This window comes from Leucopleurus acutus (assembly GCF_964270905.1).
Source record: "Leucopleurus acutus genome assembly, chromosome: 11".
Classification (NCBI taxonomy): Eukaryota; Metazoa; Chordata; class Mammalia; order Artiodactyla; family Delphinidae; genus Leucopleurus; species Leucopleurus acutus.
This window is the reverse complement of record NC_139152.1, coordinates 21435125-21455332: the sequence shown is the minus strand read 5'-3', so window position 1 is coordinate 21455332 and position 20208 is coordinate 21435125. Positions and strand designations below refer to the sequence as shown.

At 37.9% G+C, this 20208-nt stretch overlaps 1 protein-coding gene and 1 pseudogene across 2 annotated transcripts in view; one reads left to right on the top strand and one right to left on the bottom strand.

The window, feature by feature from the left end:
* The window catches only part of LOC309968321 (uncharacterized protein), a gene marked incomplete at its 5' end in the record, with an annotated part of 168954 nt that overhangs the window by 85556 nt on the left and 63190 nt on the right, over window positions 1-20208 (top strand). The window lies entirely within an intron of this gene.
* On the bottom strand, window positions 16851-18518 carry LOC309968320 (protein FAM32A-like; annotated as a pseudogene). Its single transcript has 2 exons — window positions 18489-18518; window positions 16851-17255 (listed from the first exon to the last, which is right to left on the bottom strand). The product of its transcript is annotated as a protein FAM32A-like (transcript).

Genomic DNA, 20208 nt, shown 5'->3' with positions numbered 1-20208 from the left:
ACGTAGCAGATGGTAAATAAATGATCTCTGCAGGAGATAAAGTACCATGAAGAAAGTAAAGAGGCAAGATTGGTATGTAACTTAAACATGACCTCTGTCCTGGATTATAAAGAGAAATGCAATAGAGATGCCAACAGTTGACTGAAGTTATATGAGGCAAAAGAAACTGGGTCAGCACTGTTCCTTGCCCAGAGTTCATTAGCTACTTAAAATAAATCAGAATATTGAAGCAGAACTTGCAAGTTATAGCTGCCTTTACTATTACTGTCATTGGTGTTTCAAATGAAGATTTTTACCATTCAAACATACATCTGTTAGATCTACATTTTAATGTAATTTTTTTCCTTAAAATTCCGAAAAATATGAAGGCATCACAGTGGCCTCTTGATAGATTAGACTAGAGGAAGAATTGCTCCTCTAATAGCTGTTGCTACATTGATTGAAGATCTTTCAGTAGATTTGCGAAGGAGATATGGGAAAGTACTTCTTGTGATAGTCAAAGTCTGTGACAGTTAAATGGAGTTGGGGATAGATAACAGAATGCATTTATTTAATTTAACAAATATCTGACCAGCTGCAATGGGCCAGGTGCTGACCTACGTACTGGAGATACAATTTTAAACTAAAAACAATGCTACCCTCATGTAACTTGTATTAGAATGTCTTTTCTAATTTCCATTCTGTAAATGAGTATGGGGGTAGAAATTGTGTGAGACCAAAACATTCAACAGGTCTGGTTTGCCCTTGAAAATGGAGGAGAAGTGGAAGGAATCTAAAAGCTTAGCTTTCTGTCATACCCCTGGCAATTCTGTAGAGTCGGAACTGAACAAAAGGAAAAAAAAGATATGGGAACAGCAAGGAACATTGTAGATTTACAATGTTTCAGGTGTACAGCAAAGTGATTCAGTTCACATATATATATATATATTACTATTTTTCAGATTCTTTTCTATTATAGGTTATTACAAGGTATTTAATATAGTTCCCTGTGCTATACAGTTAAGTCCTTGTTGGTTATCTATTTTACATATAGTAATGTGTATATGTTAATCCCAAATTCCCAATTATCCCTCCCCCCTTCCCCTTTGGTAACCATAAGTTTGTTTTCTATATCTGTGAGTCTATTTCTGTTCTGTAAATAAGTTCATTTGTATCATTTTTTAGATTCCACATATAAGTGATATATGGTATTTGTCTTTCTCTGTCTTCATTTACTATGATAATCTCTAGGTCCATCCATGTTGCTGCAAATGGCATTATTTCATTCTTTTTTTAAGGTTGAGTAATATTCCAGTGTGTGTGTGTATTTATATATATATATATATATATATATATATATATATATATATATATATATCTCACATCTTCTTTATCCATTCATCTGTTGATGGGCAGTTAGGTTGCTTCCATGTCCTGGCTATTGTAAATAGTGCTGCTATGAACAGTGGGGTGCATGTATCTTTTCAAATTATAGTTTTCTCCAGATATATGCCCAGGAGTGGGATTGCTAGATCTTATGGTAGCTCTATTTGTAGTTTTTTAAGGAGCCTCCATACTGGTCTCCATAGCGGCTGCACGAATTTACATTCCTATCAACAGTGTAGGAGCGTTCCGTTTTCTCCACACCCTCTCCAGCATTTATTATTTGTAGACTTCTTCATGATGGCCATTCTGACCGGTGTGAAGTGGTACTTTGTTGTAGTTTTGATTTGCATTTTTCTAATAATTAGTGATGTTGAGCATCTTTTCATGTGCCTGTTGGGCCATCCGTATACTCCCACATATTTTGTAACATACTTTTATGTAATACTTACCAATTAAAATTATAGATACTATGGACATACAGTAATAAATTACTATAAACTTTAATAAGTTAAATTTTAACAACTCAGCCCCTGGCTACTAAACAAATATCTGTTGGGTAAATTAATGAATTAATTAACAAATCTGGCAAGTTGTTCATTCTTGAACAGAAAAAAGACACTAGCAAAAGAAGAGGGAAACATCTTTAGGGACTGAATTTTTAGGCAGGAAACTAGTGAAGTGTAAGTCATGTTTCCATTGTTTCTTTTTCATTGGAGTAGGACATGTGAAAGATAAAGGAATCTCTGGGAAGGGAACTACTGGCAATGCAGTTAGTATTGATGAAATGGGCTTAGATACCTGTATCATGACTTAATATCCTGCAAAGATAGGCTCTTGGCTAGAGTGAGATGCATATTGCAAAATGGGGAAGAACAAACATGTTTTCCCAGAGGTTAGCCGACCTGTTCAAGAAGGTTCTACATTGAAAATGTAGAGAAAGCAAAATAAATTCCCAGATAAAGCCATGATGCTGATTTCTTTGGAGGAGAAAAGATAGGAATGGAAAGAAAAACAAGACTGAGGGAGCTTCTCAGTGATTCACATGAGAAAATAATTTAAAAAGACTGAAAATATTACTTAGAAATTCAAATACCAAAACACATGTAAAGCACATGGATTGTAAATAAAACAAATGCATGTTGCAAAATGTATACACATATGGGAAGTACTAAGACTTGTTGGAAATATTTTTATGAAACAGTTTATCTCATGCACCAAATAAATAATTACTAAAAATCTAATAGAAGGGAATGTATAATAGTATGATATGTCAAGAAAATACACCTTTAAGGATATCCACAAAATATATACCTTACAGGTGGATGAAAGAGGCAGAAGTGATGTTGAACTGACTTTACCGAGGAAACAGATGATGTGTTCTTGATATATTTTACAAAACTGGCAGAGAATCAAGATATAGTAGTAATGGGGATATAATCTGGCCATATGCTGGAAGCCTTAGTCAGCCAAATACAGAGCATCTGACAAGTTCTTGACTTGCTTGATGAAAATTCTGACTCCCAGAGAGTGAAGGAAAATGTCAAAACATCCTTGAAGTGGCAGAGCCAGTATGCTAACATTTTGTATTTTTATAAAAAGGAAAAGAAAATGTATATGATTATGTGTTGGATGCATTTTAATACTTATTTTAAAAACCTCTATAGGGACACAGGAGGAACTGGTAACATTAGCTGCCTCTGGGAAAGAGGGCTGGTGGCTGGGGAACAGGGATAGCAGAGATACTTTTAACATTTTTTTTTTTTTTTACTTTAGAAATTTTGAAGTGTGCAATTCTATTGCTTATTCCAAAGGTAAGTTAAAATGATCAAAGACACCCCCTAAAAAGAAAAAGTTCCAAATTAACATTTATGCTGGGTAACAGGGAAGGACCCTTTTAAGATAAAACATAACATTTTGCGTAGCTTTTATTAAACCATTTATATTGTATTGCAGTCATCTAATATGAGTAAACCTCTTAAGCAATTTACCAGATTAACCAGAGAATTCCCTGCTGTCTGGAAAATATACTATTTGATACTGAAGGCGCACTGGATGCTCCCAGCTGGGGGTCTCCCTTTCTTGTACTCATGCCTTTGCCTCTCTCCAAGTGGGGTGTGTGCTTAACAAGACTCAGTTGTGTGTGTATTCAAACCTGATTATGTCCATTATACTTGATATTTTAAAACATGTAATTTAATTAAATACTAAACTGATGAGATTTTAAGTGTGGAGTGAAAGAGTTATTATTTCTTGTAAACTTATTTGAATGCTTTCGAAAGACTATAAAAATAAGATGTTAAAACAAGTGCTGTCAGGATAGATTTTGAACAAGACAACTGTAAAAGACTGGGAAAAGAATCACAAAAGTCTACATGATTTTAGGACTCCAGTACTTCTACAGTGTTGTTACATTTTTACTCTATTTTAAATAAACTGAAAATAGAAATGATAGATGATGTGTTATGGCTCCACAAAAAAGACAATGCAAAATTCCAATCAGCAGTCGACCCAAAGGACTTGACCCTCTGTGTTTAAGTTGGATGAGTGAATGTATATTTAAAGGTCTAAGTTAAAAATATACACTTCAGTTTTTTATGTGTTATGATTCTCCACTCTAATAGTTTCTGTTTAGCCCACTGACCACAGACCTTATCCTGTGTTGGCTTAAGTACCTGACTCTTCCACAGAACTCTTAACTTTAGAAGAGGGGCCATATCTTGTTCATCTTCGTAACCCTGTGTATCATATGGATCTTAGAACACAGCAGATGGTCGGTAAATGTTTGTTAAATAATTACTGTGCCAACAGAGTTGAAAGTGGCATATGTTTTTGCTTAGTCCTGATACTGGGGAGTCACCAGGTCTGTCAACAAAACTTGAGAAGAGTAGAGTAAACAGCCCTGGGGAAAAACTAAATTCAGGAGCTGAGTTAAGAGAAAGAATAACCAGGTTAGTTGAAGGAGCTGGACAATCTCATCTTTGATCACTGTAAGAACTAAAATATGAAGAAAATTTAGAGTCAAAGCCAACAGAAAAGGACAAAGAAACAAGAGGAAAAAAATCAATGTATTAGGAGTTCCGAAGCAAGAGTAAATTCATTTGAAATGTTATGGCCATATGCTTCTCAACATTCCTCTACTGACCTTCAAGATGAAATACTCAGAGCGAGCTTTCAACAGATGAAATTCTGGAAACTGTTAAACTAGACCTAATTCTATAGGAGTTTGTCGGTAAGGGGAAATGAAAGTTTTCTTGGGAGAAAATAACTCAGTCATTTTAGAGTTTGTGATAACCAGGGAGGGGGAAACTTTTCTTAGATGCACATAATAGACCAGAATTTCCCAAAGTGTGTTCCATGGAACATGAGATTGCAATATTCTCTGTACTGCACAGAGTACATTTTCTTATTTATTTACTTGTTCTCTATTCTCTGTCTCTCCTTCTGGAATGTAATCTCCACAAGAGAACTGGCTCTTCTGGCCTTCCTTGCTTACTGCCACAGGCCCACAGATTTAAATAGAGCCTGGCACATATTAAGTGCCTCAGGAATATTTATTAAATGAAGGGCCAGGGAACAGCATGGAGAGGCAGGAACCCAGACAGCCCCAGAGACAGCAGGGACAGAGTTGCACCAATAGGATCACAGGTGAAGGTCATTGTGAAGCAGAAAGAGGCATCAATTACCCAAACCTCCACCACCAAATGGGACATTTTATTTATAAACTGAAAATAAACGGAGCTCCTGTTTTGCCCTCTACAAGGCACCGCAGTAGAGACGCAAGGTTCAAGGCATAGATGCCTGGGAGACTGGTGGTAACCTTGTTAGAAATAGAGAAGACATATCTCTATGGAAGGTGAAAAGGCTCATTAATTACTTTTATAGAAATTGTTATCTGCTTAGTTTATAGCAAAAAAAAGTTCATTAGCTGGTGAACATAGTTTCAATAATTTAAAAATACAATTTATGAGACTGTTTCATAGTAACTGTAGGAGACACTTTATCATTCCTCTCTAAATCACTCAAACGAAAAGACGGACTCATTATGCAATCATCTAAGTACTCTTAATTAAAGAGATAATGTTCATACCATAATCTTTTAAAAAAATGACTAAGTTGTGAAACTTAAGGACAAAAGAAAGAAAAGAGTACTTCCTGCCTTTGCATATATAGTTCCACAGAAAGCAGTGGCTCTCAATGGTACTAGAATCGAGAATTTTAAGGAGCAAACCGATGGCAAGTCACACCCCAGAATTTCTGGGGGTGGGACCCAAGCCTCAGAAATTTTTAACATGCTCTCTGGGTGAGTCTAATGTGCAGCTGGGCTGAGGACAATGAAAGCAAGAGATGTGATGGAGGGGAGTACTGGAGACTGTCTTTTATGAGAGTAAATCTGAACTGTAGTGGGAAGTTGGAACTTAAATTCACATCCACAGTTTCAAATCTGAATGCTCTAAATATGATATTTTATGTGGAACTCTTTAACTTCTCATAATATTAGATTTTTTTTTTCCATTAAGGATTTGATATACTGATCTGGAAGTAAACCCTTCAGAATGACTAAGAACTGATCATTAGAGACAGAATGTCATCACACACTGGAAATGGTCACTGTATAGCCAATCAGATTTTTTAATCTTTTTGAGGTAAAGATTGTGAGCTGCTGAAATAGTTTATTAATAGAGTTTATTCATAGAAAATTATTAATTTTAATTTATTAAAATTATTTCTCTACAAATACTTGAAATTAAAGTCGTTATATATTTTGGGATGTTTAAATTGAACTCTGCCTAGTGAAAGGGAGACAGACCAGATGATTAAGGAAATTATTTTCAAACAAGAAAGCTTACTTATTTTATTTGTTAACCATGATTAAACTTTGCCGTAGGACTCTTGAAGTTGGTTCGGTGGTACGTGTGGTTCTGGTACTGCAACCACACGTTCCATTTTTAGGAAGATGGCTAACAGGCTGCCCAGTGTGGGTGTGGACAGATGCCCGTTCCCTGACTGCTGTGACAGTGTGGCTGACTGCAATAAAGGGACACTCCATTTCCTTCTTCTACTCCTCCCCTTCCCTGTCAGTCAGCTTCCCCAACATCACTGTCAGTCCACTGGGCTACTGTTCTATCCCTACTCTAGACTGAATACTTAATTATATGCCAGGAACATACAATACTGCTACAAGACGATACTATTATTATCTTCGCTTTCTAGATGAGGAAAGAGGGGTGTGGAAATGCAAGACAACTTCCCTAGTCACTCAACTAGGTTGGTGAGTTGTAAAGCCAACCTTGGAGCTTAGGTCCGTCTGGCCCGGAAGTCCATCTCAAAAGCATTCTATTTGCTCTTTCATCCTTTCACTGTGGATGGATTCCCAGGTCACACTCTGAGCTGCTGCCCGCTGGAATCAGATCCTGTCTAGCCAGTCTGCAGAATGGAACATTTCTGCCCTTTCTTACTTCCCACTCCCTGGATCAGTCACCCTGACCATGGATGCCACACCCAGGATATGTGGCATCTAAGAAGATCCCACCGAAGGAGAAAACTAGGGATACGCTGGAAAATCAAAGCATGCCCCGCTGCCCACGACCTGTAGTTTTGCTTGAAGAGTGAGTCCATCGGTACTTTAGTCTCTCTCAGCAACAATTTCCTCTTATTCCCCCGGAGAAGGGATCATGGTTGCTTTCTGGCTATTGCCATTAGATTTTCCCTCATGCAATGGAGCTAGACACTTCTGCTATGATTTCCCCCATTGGAAGGCCCCAAGAGCCTTCTCCATAATCAGTGGATCAGGTCTCCCTGCAATCTTCATAACCAAATATTAAAAAGATATATATTTAAAAGCAAATGATGGCTGTTACCATTGCTTCCCTAAAAGTATTACAGTTCCATGAAAAGGAGGTGGCTGGCTTTTATCCAGCACTACAAATATTTCAAATTAGAACCATTGACTTATTGAATGCCTTTGCATAATTTACCCTAAGAAGCAAAAATTCACCCACTCAGAACCTGGTTAACTGCCAGGAGAAATAAATGTCATGCTCTTTAAAAAAAGAAAGAAAGAGGGGAAAAAAAATGTTAATTGTTGTTTATGCTGACAAGCATGGTAAATTAGTCCCCTAATGGCATAAAGGTATCCAGTGTTGCTTAATCAACATAAAATTATTTGGAGGCTCAGAATATCTGGCTCTGTGAGTCACATTAGACTCCAATCTATTCTCATTTGCATCTGAAATGATACTGTTCACAAATGCAGTAGATCTTGTCTGAGGAGACCCACTTAGGTGAAGAGTTCTCTAAAGAACTTATTACCTTATAGTAAAAATATTTTGGATAAATCATGAAGATGATCAATTATATACAATTAAAATGCCTAGGGAAAGTACAAGTATGACTTTGAATCAGGGTGCTAAATTTATTTGTTTTTGTTACCGACAATTTCAAATATTTTAAAAAGAAACTTACTCAGAAGGTCCAGTTGCCCCAAGTCAATTTTTAAAGAAGTGCTAAGCACATTAGACTCTAGCTGCCGAGTCTTGGGCCTTATACAAGCCTCTTTAGTTAATAATAATATAAGGATTTTATTGTAGGTAGGTAGATGCTATACATAGATTCCATAAAGAAGATCCTTGAAGAGAATATGGTAGCGAGTATACTAAACAGTGTTTATCCTTTGAAAAGCTTAGTAATAACGCAAGTTGAGAATGAGTAGGAAATTTACTGGGACTCAAATCTTAGAACTTGGAAAGTGAACAAGAGAATAATGTTTACTGATCTATTTGTTATATTAAATTCCATACTTGTTTTCTTAATGTTTCATCACTGCATGTAATGTACCATACTATGGAAAATATCAAGTCAATGCCATAAAGTAAACATTCTGGACTCAGCTGCATTAACAGCTGCACAAATAGATTGAATACTAGAGTGTGTTGTTTAGGGACTCAGGTTGATGGAATGCTATCAGGAGTTAGCACAGTGGACACCTGGTGTTTTGCTTACTCAGTGTTCCTTCTTCTTAAATATAACACGTCTGTCCTTTTGGGGATCACCCCTCCACTCTGAGTCCACATGGTTCCAATCAGGTGACTATATACTTGACATCAGGGGTGGGGTACATGTTCCAGGCCTGGCCAATGAGAATTCAAATCCTCTTGGCCACTGGGATAGCTTCAGATTTGGCTACCTGACCCAAGTCAGGCCAATTAGAGTTCATCTCAGGGCTTCTGGAGCTGCCAGGAAAGATATGCACTGTTGCAACAATGGGGTTGCTGAATTCATGGGATGTAAAGATGAATGAAGCTAATGGTAATTATTTTTAATGTTACACATAAAATATATGCCTGGAAATAAACCAAAAACGAAGAAGAGCTTAGACGTGGAGAGAAGCAAATACCTGAGGATGTTTGAACACTTGGGTTCTGTTCTACCCAAAGCCCTTGAAGCTCCCAGATATGTGAGTCATCATTTTTGCTTCTGCTTCAGCTAACATGATAGTATGTTCCGTCCCTTACAAACAAGTTATCTTATTAATACACGTAATTCAGATAGTGGTAGCAATAAGTAGCTATTTTAGAAGTGTCAGAGAAACGTGATAATTAGGCAGAAATTTTAAAAGAAAAAAATGTATGCACATCAAATAGCACACAAAGCAAGAATATATTTTTATTAGACCATTTCAAAATTTAGATAGGATAATAGAATGTTAGGACTATAGAGATTACTCCTTTCAACTTTCTGATTTTAAATGTATAAGTATGTAAACTGAGGTCCAGAAGGAAACATCTAAAATGTTCGGTAAAGGTTATTGACAGATGCTCCCATGTGATTATAAAAATGGAAGTGAATATTGGACTGCTGAAGGTTCTTAAAAGATTTCAATTTCTCAAGGGCAACTGTGAATATTAGGAACCAAATCAATACTGTTTTTCATGCAGTTTAATCTAGCCTAAAAGAACCTCCGGAGTGAAATAGAATGTGATTACTAATTTTTTTTAAAAAATTTTATTTATTTATTTTTTGGCTGCATTGGGTCTTCGTTGCTGTGCGCGGGCTTCTCATTGTGGTGGCTTCTCTTGTTGCAGAGCACAGGCTCTAGGTGCGCGGGCTTCAGTAGTTGTGGCACGTGGGCTCAGTAGTTGTGGCTTGTGGGCTCTAGAGAGCAAGCTCAGTAGTTGTGGTGCACAGGCTTAGTTGCTCCGTGACATGTGGGATCTTCCTGGACCAGGGATTGAACCCATGTCCCCTGCATTGGCAGGCAGATTCTTAACCACTGTGCCACCAGGGAAGCCCCATGATTACTAATTTAAAAAACAGTTAATTCTTTTTCCTTAAAAGTGTCTTTGCTCTTCCTTCAACTAGGAAATGTAGCTAAAATTTACAAACAGATATGCATCCAAATACATGAGTCTGTTTATATAATATTAAGATATTAATCTAGTTTGTTTACTCTTTAAAGAAATAATAAACACTAACCCTGTTGAAGTGGAACTTTGGTTAAAATTATAGTTAATCATAAATTAACTTTAATATCTAAGTAACTATCAGTATTTTCCCGTTACAAAGTTTATGTAGTCATGAGGAAAAATGGACATCATGGAGCCCAAACAGCTGGCTGACATAGATAGCTTTAACTCTTCCATAAACTGACTGTCGTGAAATGCTGGCATCACAGCAGAGGATTTGAGGACACTGCATTTGTCTTTAAAAATTACACTTGGGAAAAATAAAACCCAGGTGATTGGTACTTGGAAATATGTTTTGTTATTTATTTTAGTCATTTACTAACTTATAATTGTGAATCTGAATGTTTGTGGAATTATGGGTTGGACTTTTTATGGGCAGATTTGAAAGGTTTCAAAACAGAAAAGGAACTATTCATCCCATCTTTGAAAAACAGCAAAACACAATGGAAATATTTCACACCATATGGAGATAATATATAAATATTGAGAGGATTGTGTCAATTCATTGTCAGTATAAACAAAGGGCACACTTCCTGCACTTTATCTTCTGTGAAAAATATACATACTAAAACAAAGCTAAGCCCATTGTTAGCTTTAATCAGGAAAGGTAACAGGTTACAACAAGTATGCTCTCCTGAAAAAATAATGTTATCAAGTCTCATTTAAAATAATCATTGAAAGCTCAAAAATTGAAAAAACACAACAAAGGCATGAACACTGATCAGAAGAAAATATAAACAGACACTGAATGAAAAAGACTGAAGCCACTCAAATCATGCTGGAAACTCTATGATTAGCAGCATTTTGGGTATTGATACATAGACCAGCGACTTGAGCTACTGTAATAATTTGGCAAATGATTGACCACATTCTGTGTTGTTAAAAAGTCATTAAAATTTTGCTCGGCTGATTACATGGTAATTATACAGAAACTGTGGCATGGAAGAGCTATTACTAATAAGCATTGAGAATATAACGTGAAAAAATACAAATAGAAGCAAACATGATTGTTTATATAATAAAAATGCTGGTAGTATTTCTTCTGTTCAAAGGGTCAAATGAAAATCTTCAGAAATTATGTGGAACTCAACATGAAAACCAGCTCAAATATTAACATGTTGCTAGTCTGTAACAGGCCCCAGACTAGAGCAGGTCTTTCACTGATGTTTTGGTCTCTACTGTTCCCTTAGGTATAGGCTTTAATAAACAACTTGCTTCAGATCACATCCTTCCTTAAAAAATCAAATAATATAGAAGTGAAAAATGTTAAAATGAAACTACTCCTTTATTCATGTGTGATTATTCTCAAAGATTTTTCTATATACATGCAAACATATCAGGGCCAGGACTAGGGTATGGTAAGTGAGGCATCTAGGGTCTAAAATTCACAGAGATACTGAGAATTTTGTGCCCTAGGCATCTCACTCACCTCCCCATAGTCCTGGTCCTGAAACATGTGCAATTATATGTATACAATTTTATACAAATTTACGTACAATATATTTGAAATCAAAATGAGATTGTAGTGTATGGGTGTAATGTGCTTGATTCACTCAGCAATATATGGCAAGCATCCTTCCTTGTGAGTATATATAGATCTGTATCATTTTTTCAAATATCTGCATAATATGTTATAATCTGAATGTAGTATAATTTATTAAATCCCTCCTCTGCTGATGGACACATATCACTTCCAGTGTGGGAGTACTGCTAATAATATTACAATTTTATACACACAGATTTGTGCAATTGTGTACTTCGGCAGGACAAATTATTGTCAGTAGAGCAATTGTGCATTCAACTAACGTTCACATTTTAAAGGTTTGTGGGTACTGACGACTTTCCCTCTAAAATGCAGCAATGTCAAATCAAACTTTTGGAGATGATGGAAATGTTCTCTGTGTTGTCCAGTATGGTAGCCACTAGTGACATGAGGCCATTGGTCACTTGAAATGTTGTTAGTGAAACTGAGGAACTAAATTTTAATTTTATTTCATTTTTTTAAAGTATTTATTTATTTATTTGGCTGCCTCTGGTCTTAGTTGCAGCACACGGGCTCTTCATTGTGGCACGCAGGCTTCTCTCTAGTTGTGGCGTGCGGGCTCTAGAGCACGCCAGCTCAGTAGTTGTGGTGCGTGGGCTTAGTTGCCCCACGACATGTGGGATCTTAGTTCCCTGACCAGGGAGCGAACTGGCGTCCCCTGCGTTGGAAGGTGGATTCTTAACCACTGGACTTCCAAGGAAGTCCCCTTATTTCACTTTAAATCTAAAAATTTCAATTGATTGTCTTTGATTTTCTTGGTTTATGACCACTGGCTAGGGCATCCATACAAACATTGAATAATAGGTGTGAATAAGCAGACTTTTCTTGTTCTGAGCTTTAATCAGAATTCTTCAAGAGTCACATCTTATGTGTGACATTTGTTGTTGGTTTCTGATAGGTTGTCTTCATCAAAGTAACAGAAGGTGCTAGTGGGCTACCCTCAAAGCCATTCTGTAACCTCTAACTATGGATGCTGGAGAGCCAGTTACTTACTTCCTCTGTTAAGGGGATGTCTGCTGGCATCTTAAGAGAGAGATCATTTGAATCCTCTTAAGGGTTAGGTGTCAGTGCGTGTGTGAGTGCAGAGCTTGTTGGCAGTTCTCCTTTTCCTACATTCAGTCTTGAAGCCTAGAGCTGTGGCAGCCCTCCTAATAATAAGCAACCAGCATGAGAATGAAGAGCTGACAGCTAAGCATGGTCAAAACACAAGGCTGGAATGAGCCTGAGTCCCGAGTTATATTTTTAGCTCACTGACCCAGTTCTGAGACTGTCTGCTTCTGAAATTCTTGTAAAATAAATACAAAAATGTTATTATAGCTTAAACCACCATTCACAGAGTTTTCTGTTACTTTCCACCAGAGCATTCTTAACCAGTACTTCAAGTTAAGAACACTTTTTTCTATTCCTAGTTTTATAAGTATTATTTTTTTAATATTTATTTTATTTTTATTTATTTATTTATTGGGTTGCGTCGGGTCTTAGTTGCGGCATCTTTTTGTTGTCATGCGCGGGCTCCAGAACACCAGGCTCAGTAGTTGCGGTGCATGGGCTTACTTGCCCCGTGGCATGTGGGATCTTAGCTCCCCGACCAGGGATTGAACCTGCGTCCCCTGCATTGGAAGGCGGATTCTTAACCACTGGACCACCAGGGAAGTCCCTATAAGTATTATTAAAACCAGAAACGAATGTCATGATCAATCACATATCTTTTCAAATATAAATTTCAAAGAACAACAGCAAATACTTAAATAATGCCAAATATATGGAAGGCATTGTTCTAAGTTTTTACATTTATTAACTAATGTAATCTTTACAAAAACCCTATGGGGTAGATAATATTACTATCCATATTTAAAAATGAGGAAATTGAGAAACAGAGAGGTTAGGCAAATTGCCTAAGGTCACATAGCTAGTAAGTGACAGAGTCAGTATTTGAACCTATACAGTTTGGCTCCAGGATCCTGGATCTTAGTCTACCTCTAGCACTTATTATAGTATTGAAAAAATGATACATGGACCACAGTATGTATTTCTCAATTCTATCATTATTTTATTGTTAGTTGTCTTTATCATAAGAGTTACCAACAGAGCTATTTGACTGAACTAATGGCAAGTGAATATGAATTATTTTATATTTTTAATTGAATTATAATTAATATACATATTACATTAGTTTCAGGTATATTACATAGTGATTCAATATTTTTAAATATTATGAAATGATAATAATAAATCTAGTTCCCGTCTGTCACCAAAGTTGTTACAATATTATTGACTATATTCCCTCTACTATGCACTTCATCCCTGTGACTTATTTATTTTATAGCTGGAAGTTTGTACCTCTTAATCTCCTTCACCTATTTCATCTGTCCCTCAACCCCCTGCCCCTCTGGTAACCACCTGTTTGTTCTCTATATATGTGAGTCTGTTTCAGTTTTGTTTTGATTGTTCATCTGTTTTGCTTTTTAGATTCCACGTATAAGTGAAATTATACAGTATTTGTCTTTCTCTGTCTAACTTATTTCGCTTCACATAATACCCTCTAGGGCCATCCATATTGCTGCAAAGGGCAAGATTTTATCATTTTAATGGCTGATAATATTCCATTGTATATATATAACCACATTTTTATCCATTCATCTATCAATGGACACTTACGTTGCTTCCATATCTTGGCTATTGTAAATAGTTCTGCAATGAACATAGGGGTACCTATATCTTTTCAAATTGTGTTTTCATTTCTTCAGATGAAAACCCAGTAGTGGAATTGCTGGGTCATATGGTCGTTCTATTTTTAATTTTTTTTTTAGGAAACTTTATACCCTTTTCCATAGTGACTGCACCAATTTACATTCCTACAAACAGTGCATGAGAGGTCCCTTTTCTCCACATCCTCACTAACACTTGTTGTTTCTTGTCTTTTTGATAATAGACATCCTGATAGGTATGAGGTGGTATCTCATTGTGATTTTGATTTGCATTTCCCTGATGATTAGTGACTCTGAGCACATTTTCATGTGTCTGTTGGCCATCTGTATATTTCCCTTGGAAAAATGTCTATTCAGGTCCTGTGCCCATTTTAAAATCAGGTTGTTTGGTTTTTTTGATATTGAGCTGTATGAATCCTTTATATATTTTGGATATCATCCCCTTACTGGATATATCATTTGCAGGTATTCTCCGGTTCAGTAGATTGCCTTTCATTTTGGTTGCTGGTTTCCTTCCCTGTGTGAAAGCTTTTTAGTTTGGTGTAGTCCCATGTGCTTAATTTTGCTTTTGTTTCCCTTGCCTGAAGAGGCATATCCAAAAATATGTTGCTAAGACCAGTGTCAAAGAGATTACTGCCTATATTTTCTTCTAGAAGTTTTATGGTTTCAGGTCTCACATTTCAGTCTTTAATCCATTTTGAGTTTATTTTTGTATATGGTGTAAGAAAGAAGTCCAGTTTCATTTTTTTGAATGTAGCTGTCCAGTTTTCCCAACATCATTTATTGAAGAGACTGTCTTTTTCCCATTGGATATTCTTTCCTCCATTGTCATAAATTAATTGACCATATAAGTGTGGATTCATTTCTGAGCTCTCTATTCTGTTTCATTGATCCATGTGTCTGTTTTTGTGCCAGTTTCATAATGTTTTGATTATTGTAACTTTGTATTATAGTTCACAATCAGGGAATGTGGTATCTTCTTTCTTAAGATTGTTTTGGCTATTTGGGGTCCTTTGTGGACCCATACAAATTTTAGGGTTATTTGTTTTAGTTCTGTGAAAATGCCATTGGTATTTTGATAGGGATTGCATTGAATCTGTAGATTGAGGAGTATGGACACTTTAATGATATTGTTTCTTCCAGTCCATGAGCACTTTTTTTTTTTTTTATTTGTGTTGTCTTTAATTTCTTTCTTCAAAGTCTCCTAGTTTTCAGAGTATAGGTCTTTCACCTTCTTGGTTAAATTAAATTCCTAGGAATTTTTTTTTTTTGGATGCAATTGTAAATGGGATTTTTTTCTTCATTTCTCTTTGTGATGGTTCATTATTAGTATATAGAAATGCAGCAGATTTCTGTATATTATTTTTGTATCCTACAACTTTACTGAATTCACTTATTAGTTCTAATAGTTTTTTCTGGTGGATATTAATTCAGTATTTTAATGTCAGTTACATAATTTGCTGTAAAAAGAGAGCACCAGTAAAATTCAATCAATCAAGCATCAAAGCCAATCTTAGTTTTTCATACTCAATTTATTTTCTTAAGAAGTTTGATTCACAAATTCATTTCTTAGACTTTTTTTTTCTGGGACTCACAAAAATAATATCCTTTTCTTATTCTTCCTAAAGTTAGAGTTATAATAGATGAATTAAGGCAATTTTTCCCATTTCTTTAACATGTCCTTACTCTGGCCAGAATTTCTTTCTTTTTTTTTTAATAACTTTTTTTGTTTGTTTTATTCTGCATTTCTCATATGATAATCCCAAACCCAGCAATTGGTTTTGTTTTCTGCCTTTCTTATTCTGTCAGCATCTATGTCAACACAATTTTTCCCAATAGCATATGCAATCTGATCCTCATCTGGTGGGTACACATAGGCCCTCAAAGATCCTGGCTCTCCAGCATGGGAACCTGAGTCCTTCCTTTCAACTACACCCACATATGTCTGTGCTTGGGGCTCTGCCTTGGTCCCATCACCTTTGAGGTGTCCTTAGGCCAGGAGCACCAAACACATTATATGCCAACTCTGAATAAATACAGGGGGCTGCTTGGAGCCCAGGGTTGAGGGTAAGATGGCAGGCTGTGTCTGGGTTCCATTACAAAGAATGGACAATGTCTGCCATGGCAACACCAACTAGACATGTCTGGAATGAGGATATTGGGAGAAGAGGCTACACGCTGGCCACAGGTTTAGAAAGGGACAAGGTGTATGTTCCATCCCTGCCTTAGGTGGTTGTTGTGTTTCCCAGGCTGTGTTGTCTCACTGGCCAGGAGGCTAAGGGGGCAGTCTAAAGACCATGAAGCTGCAAGTGGCTTCCCCAGGCCCTGGATTGGAGAGCATGAGCCCCAAGCTAGAGGGAGCTTGGGAAGGGCAGCCTGTGCAGGGCCCTAGAGGGGTCTACATGCTGCAGGCCACGCTGGCATTAGCTCCTTGTCCTCTAGTGTCAGTTTCATCCAGGCAAAGCCAGCTGGCTGGCTGTCAAAGAGTCAGATACAACTGGGGGGTAAAAACACTTTTCCATGGCACTTAATCTCTGGATACACTTTCCAAACTAAAAAGGTTTCTCTTCTATGTGCTACTGAGAAATCAAAATAGAGTAAAAGGACAGTCTTACTTTAATCAAGTTCCAGAATGAGGACATACAGCTTAGAAAAGCACTGTCTCAGCAGAAGATGCAAGGATGTGTGTAAAAGAATGTTTCTAGAAAATACCAAAGGCACCAAATATAACCCCAACTTTGCCTTCTGCTTCTCCTTGATGCCACTCCATACCCCAGGCGGGGAGGCTACTTTGTCCAGCTGACTCTGGGAATGTCATAGTGCTCTGTGAGTGTGTCCAGGTGTCTGTTGAAGTCCTCTTCTCTCTGCTTGTGCGTATTAAATGCTTTCTCCAGGATTTGCCTCTTCTGCATCTTCCATTTGCCGCTTCTCCTGCATCTTCTCAAAGGCTGCCTGGGCCGGTGTCCACTCGTGCAGGCTGCACCGCTTCTCTTCCTCGTTCTTTTTGCTTGTTCCCATTGCATCCAAGAGTTTCACCTAGTCTTTGTCCTTCTTTTTCTTCTTCCACTTAGTCACTCCGAGCTCTGCAATGCCTTTCAGCTTCAGAGGCCCCTTCTCCACAATTTCTTCCTTTTTCTCCCCTCCTTCTTTGATCAGGGACAGTGATGCTTTCTTCCTCTGTCATCCAGGAAAAAGTTGCATAAACAAACAAAAAAAGGGGACAAGGACTTAATACTCCCACCTACTCCTGGGTTTTTATGTCTCATCTCTTTTGTTCTGTCTTTACTGTGCATGACTCAACATATGTGGACAATATCTTAAAATCTTGTTGGCACTCCGTAAATTAAAATAACAGAACCTCCTGACAGCAGTAGTTATATAAGTAAATGTAAACCAAGATTATCTATGATGTAGGGCACAATGGGAATTACAGTTTTGTATAAGTTGACAATAGAGAATTATATTGATACTTGATAATCTTTAAAGGCATTTGTTGTATTTTTCCTATTTCCTATTATTTATGTATCCATTGGAAGTATAGTGAATTCAAATTAACTAAGTATGAGTTGTAAAAAAGATAATATTAGTAAGATGACTCCAGTCTAACCATCATCATAGGCTTATTCTTTTACCATCACCTAAAGAAGATAAGGTTTTTTGTGTGTATATAAGTATAATGACATTTAGTTCATAGATTTGTCATCATCATCTTTATTATCATTTCAAGATGATAATGATAATATAAATTATCATAATCATAATTATCACCATTATGTGAGATTTTGTATATTTATCATTTAATATAATTCTTTTTCTAGTGATTCTTTAAAAAAATTATTGCTAGATGTATAATTAAATGTCAGTGAATCAAGAGTGGCCAAGATGGTGGAGTAGGGAGACCCTGAGCTCACCTCCTCCCACAGGCACACCAAAATTACAACTATTTACAGAGAAACTATTGATGAGAAGGACCTGAAGACTAGAAAAGATCTTCTACAACTATAGATACAAATAAGGAACCACAATGAGATGGGTAGGAGGGGCAGAAATGTGGTATTAGTCAGACCCATACCTCCAGGTAGGCAACCCACAAGTGGGAGGATAATTACGATTGTAGAGGTTCTCCCCAAGGAGCTAGGGGTCTGAGCCCCACACTTGGCTCCCCACTTGAGGGGTCCTGCACTGAGAAGATGAGCCCTCAGAGTGTTTGGCTTTGATGACCAGCAGGGTTTACTTTTGGGAGAGCCAAAGGACTGTAGGAAACAGAAACTCCACTCTTAAATGGTGCACACAAATTTTCACATGCTCTGAGATCAAGGGCAGGAGCAAGCATTTGCAAAGAGCTTGGGTCAAATCCACTTGCTGATTTTGGAGAGCTTCTTGCAGAGGCAGGAGGCAACTAGGACTTACCCTGGGGACATAAACACTGGCAGCAGCCATTTTGGGGAGTTTATTCTACCACAAGGACACTAGTACTGGCAAATGACATTTTGGAATCCTCCCACTATCTTATTCGTGCTGGGACCCAGTTCCACCAACCAGCCAGTTGGCACCAGTCCTGGGATACCCCATGCCAAAGAGCTAGCCAGACAAGGACACAGCCCCAGCCACCAGCAGGGCAGTTGCTTTAGTACCCCCTGAACCCCCAGCCTCCATGGGACCTGGATCCATCCACCAGAGGGCCCAGGACCTGGTTCCACCCACCAGTGGGCAGTCACTAGCCTGGACTCCCAGGGCCCCACAATTAGTTGCCAGGACATGGCCCTACCCACCACTGGGCCAACACCAGAGCCAGGACCTGTGAGCACCAGCCTTGGGACACCCTGGGCTCTGGTCTTGCCCACCAGCAAGCCCACACCAGCTTTGCACCCCTGGGCCACAGCCAGCCACCCCAGGACCTGGCTTCACTCACTAGTGGGCCAGCAATAGCCCTGGGACACCCCTAAGGGCTCTGCAGCCAGCCACCTCATGACCTGACCTCACACGCCAGTGGGCCTGCACCAGGACTGGGACTTTGCAGGCCATGAACAGCCACTTGTGGCAGCAACTGGCCCTGCTTACCAGTGACCAGCAGCCTCTGTACTCAGCAAGGCCTGCTGACTAACTGGACTGAGGGTCAGTCATGCCTACCAGCATGCCCAGAGTAGTCAGCCCACCACAACGAAAGGCTCACACAGCCCACATAGATGTTGCCTCTAGAGCATATAATGCTGGTGACCAGAGTGGAGTGTGCTGCTAAGCCCCATAGGACATCTCCTACATAAGGCCACTTCTCCAAGATCAGGTAGCCAGACTACCAAATACATAAAAATAAAAATGGAGAATTAAGCAAAATAAAGTGATAGAGGAACAAGATAAAGCTATGGAAGAAGAACTAAGTGAAGTGGAGATAAGCAATCTGCCTGATAAAGAGTTCAAGGTAATGATCATAGAGATGCTCAAAGAATTTGGGAGAAGAACAGATGAGAAGTCAGAAGTTTCTAACAACAAGTTAGAAAATATGAAAAAGAACCAAACAGAGATGAGGAATACAATAACTGAAATAAAAATTATACTAGAAGTAATCAACAGTAGATTAATAATACAGAGGAACAGATCAGCAAGCTGGAAGGCAGAGTAGTGGAAATCACCCAAGCTGAATAGAAAAAAGAAAAAATTTTTTTCAATGAGGGCACTTTAAAAGACCTCTGGAACAACATCAAGTGTACTAATATTAGCACTAACATTAGGGGTCCCAGAAAGAGAAGAGAGAAGATGGCAGAGAACATAGTTGAAGATGTAACAGCTGAAAACTTCCTTAACCTGGGAAAAGAAACAGACATCCAAGCACAGGAAGCACAGGGAGTCCCAAACAAGATCAACCCAAAGAGGATGACACCAAGACACACTGTAATTAAAATGGCAAAAATTTAAGATAAAGAGAAAATATTAAAAACAGCAAGAGAAAAGCAACTTGTTATATACAGTGGACTCCCATAAGGCTATCAGCTGACTTTGCAACAGAAACCCTGCAGGCCAGAAGGGAGTGGCACAATATATTTAAAATGTTGAAAGGGAAAAACCTACAAACAAGAATATTCTACCAGCAAGGCTATCATTCATATCTGAAGGAGAGATCAAGAGGTTACAG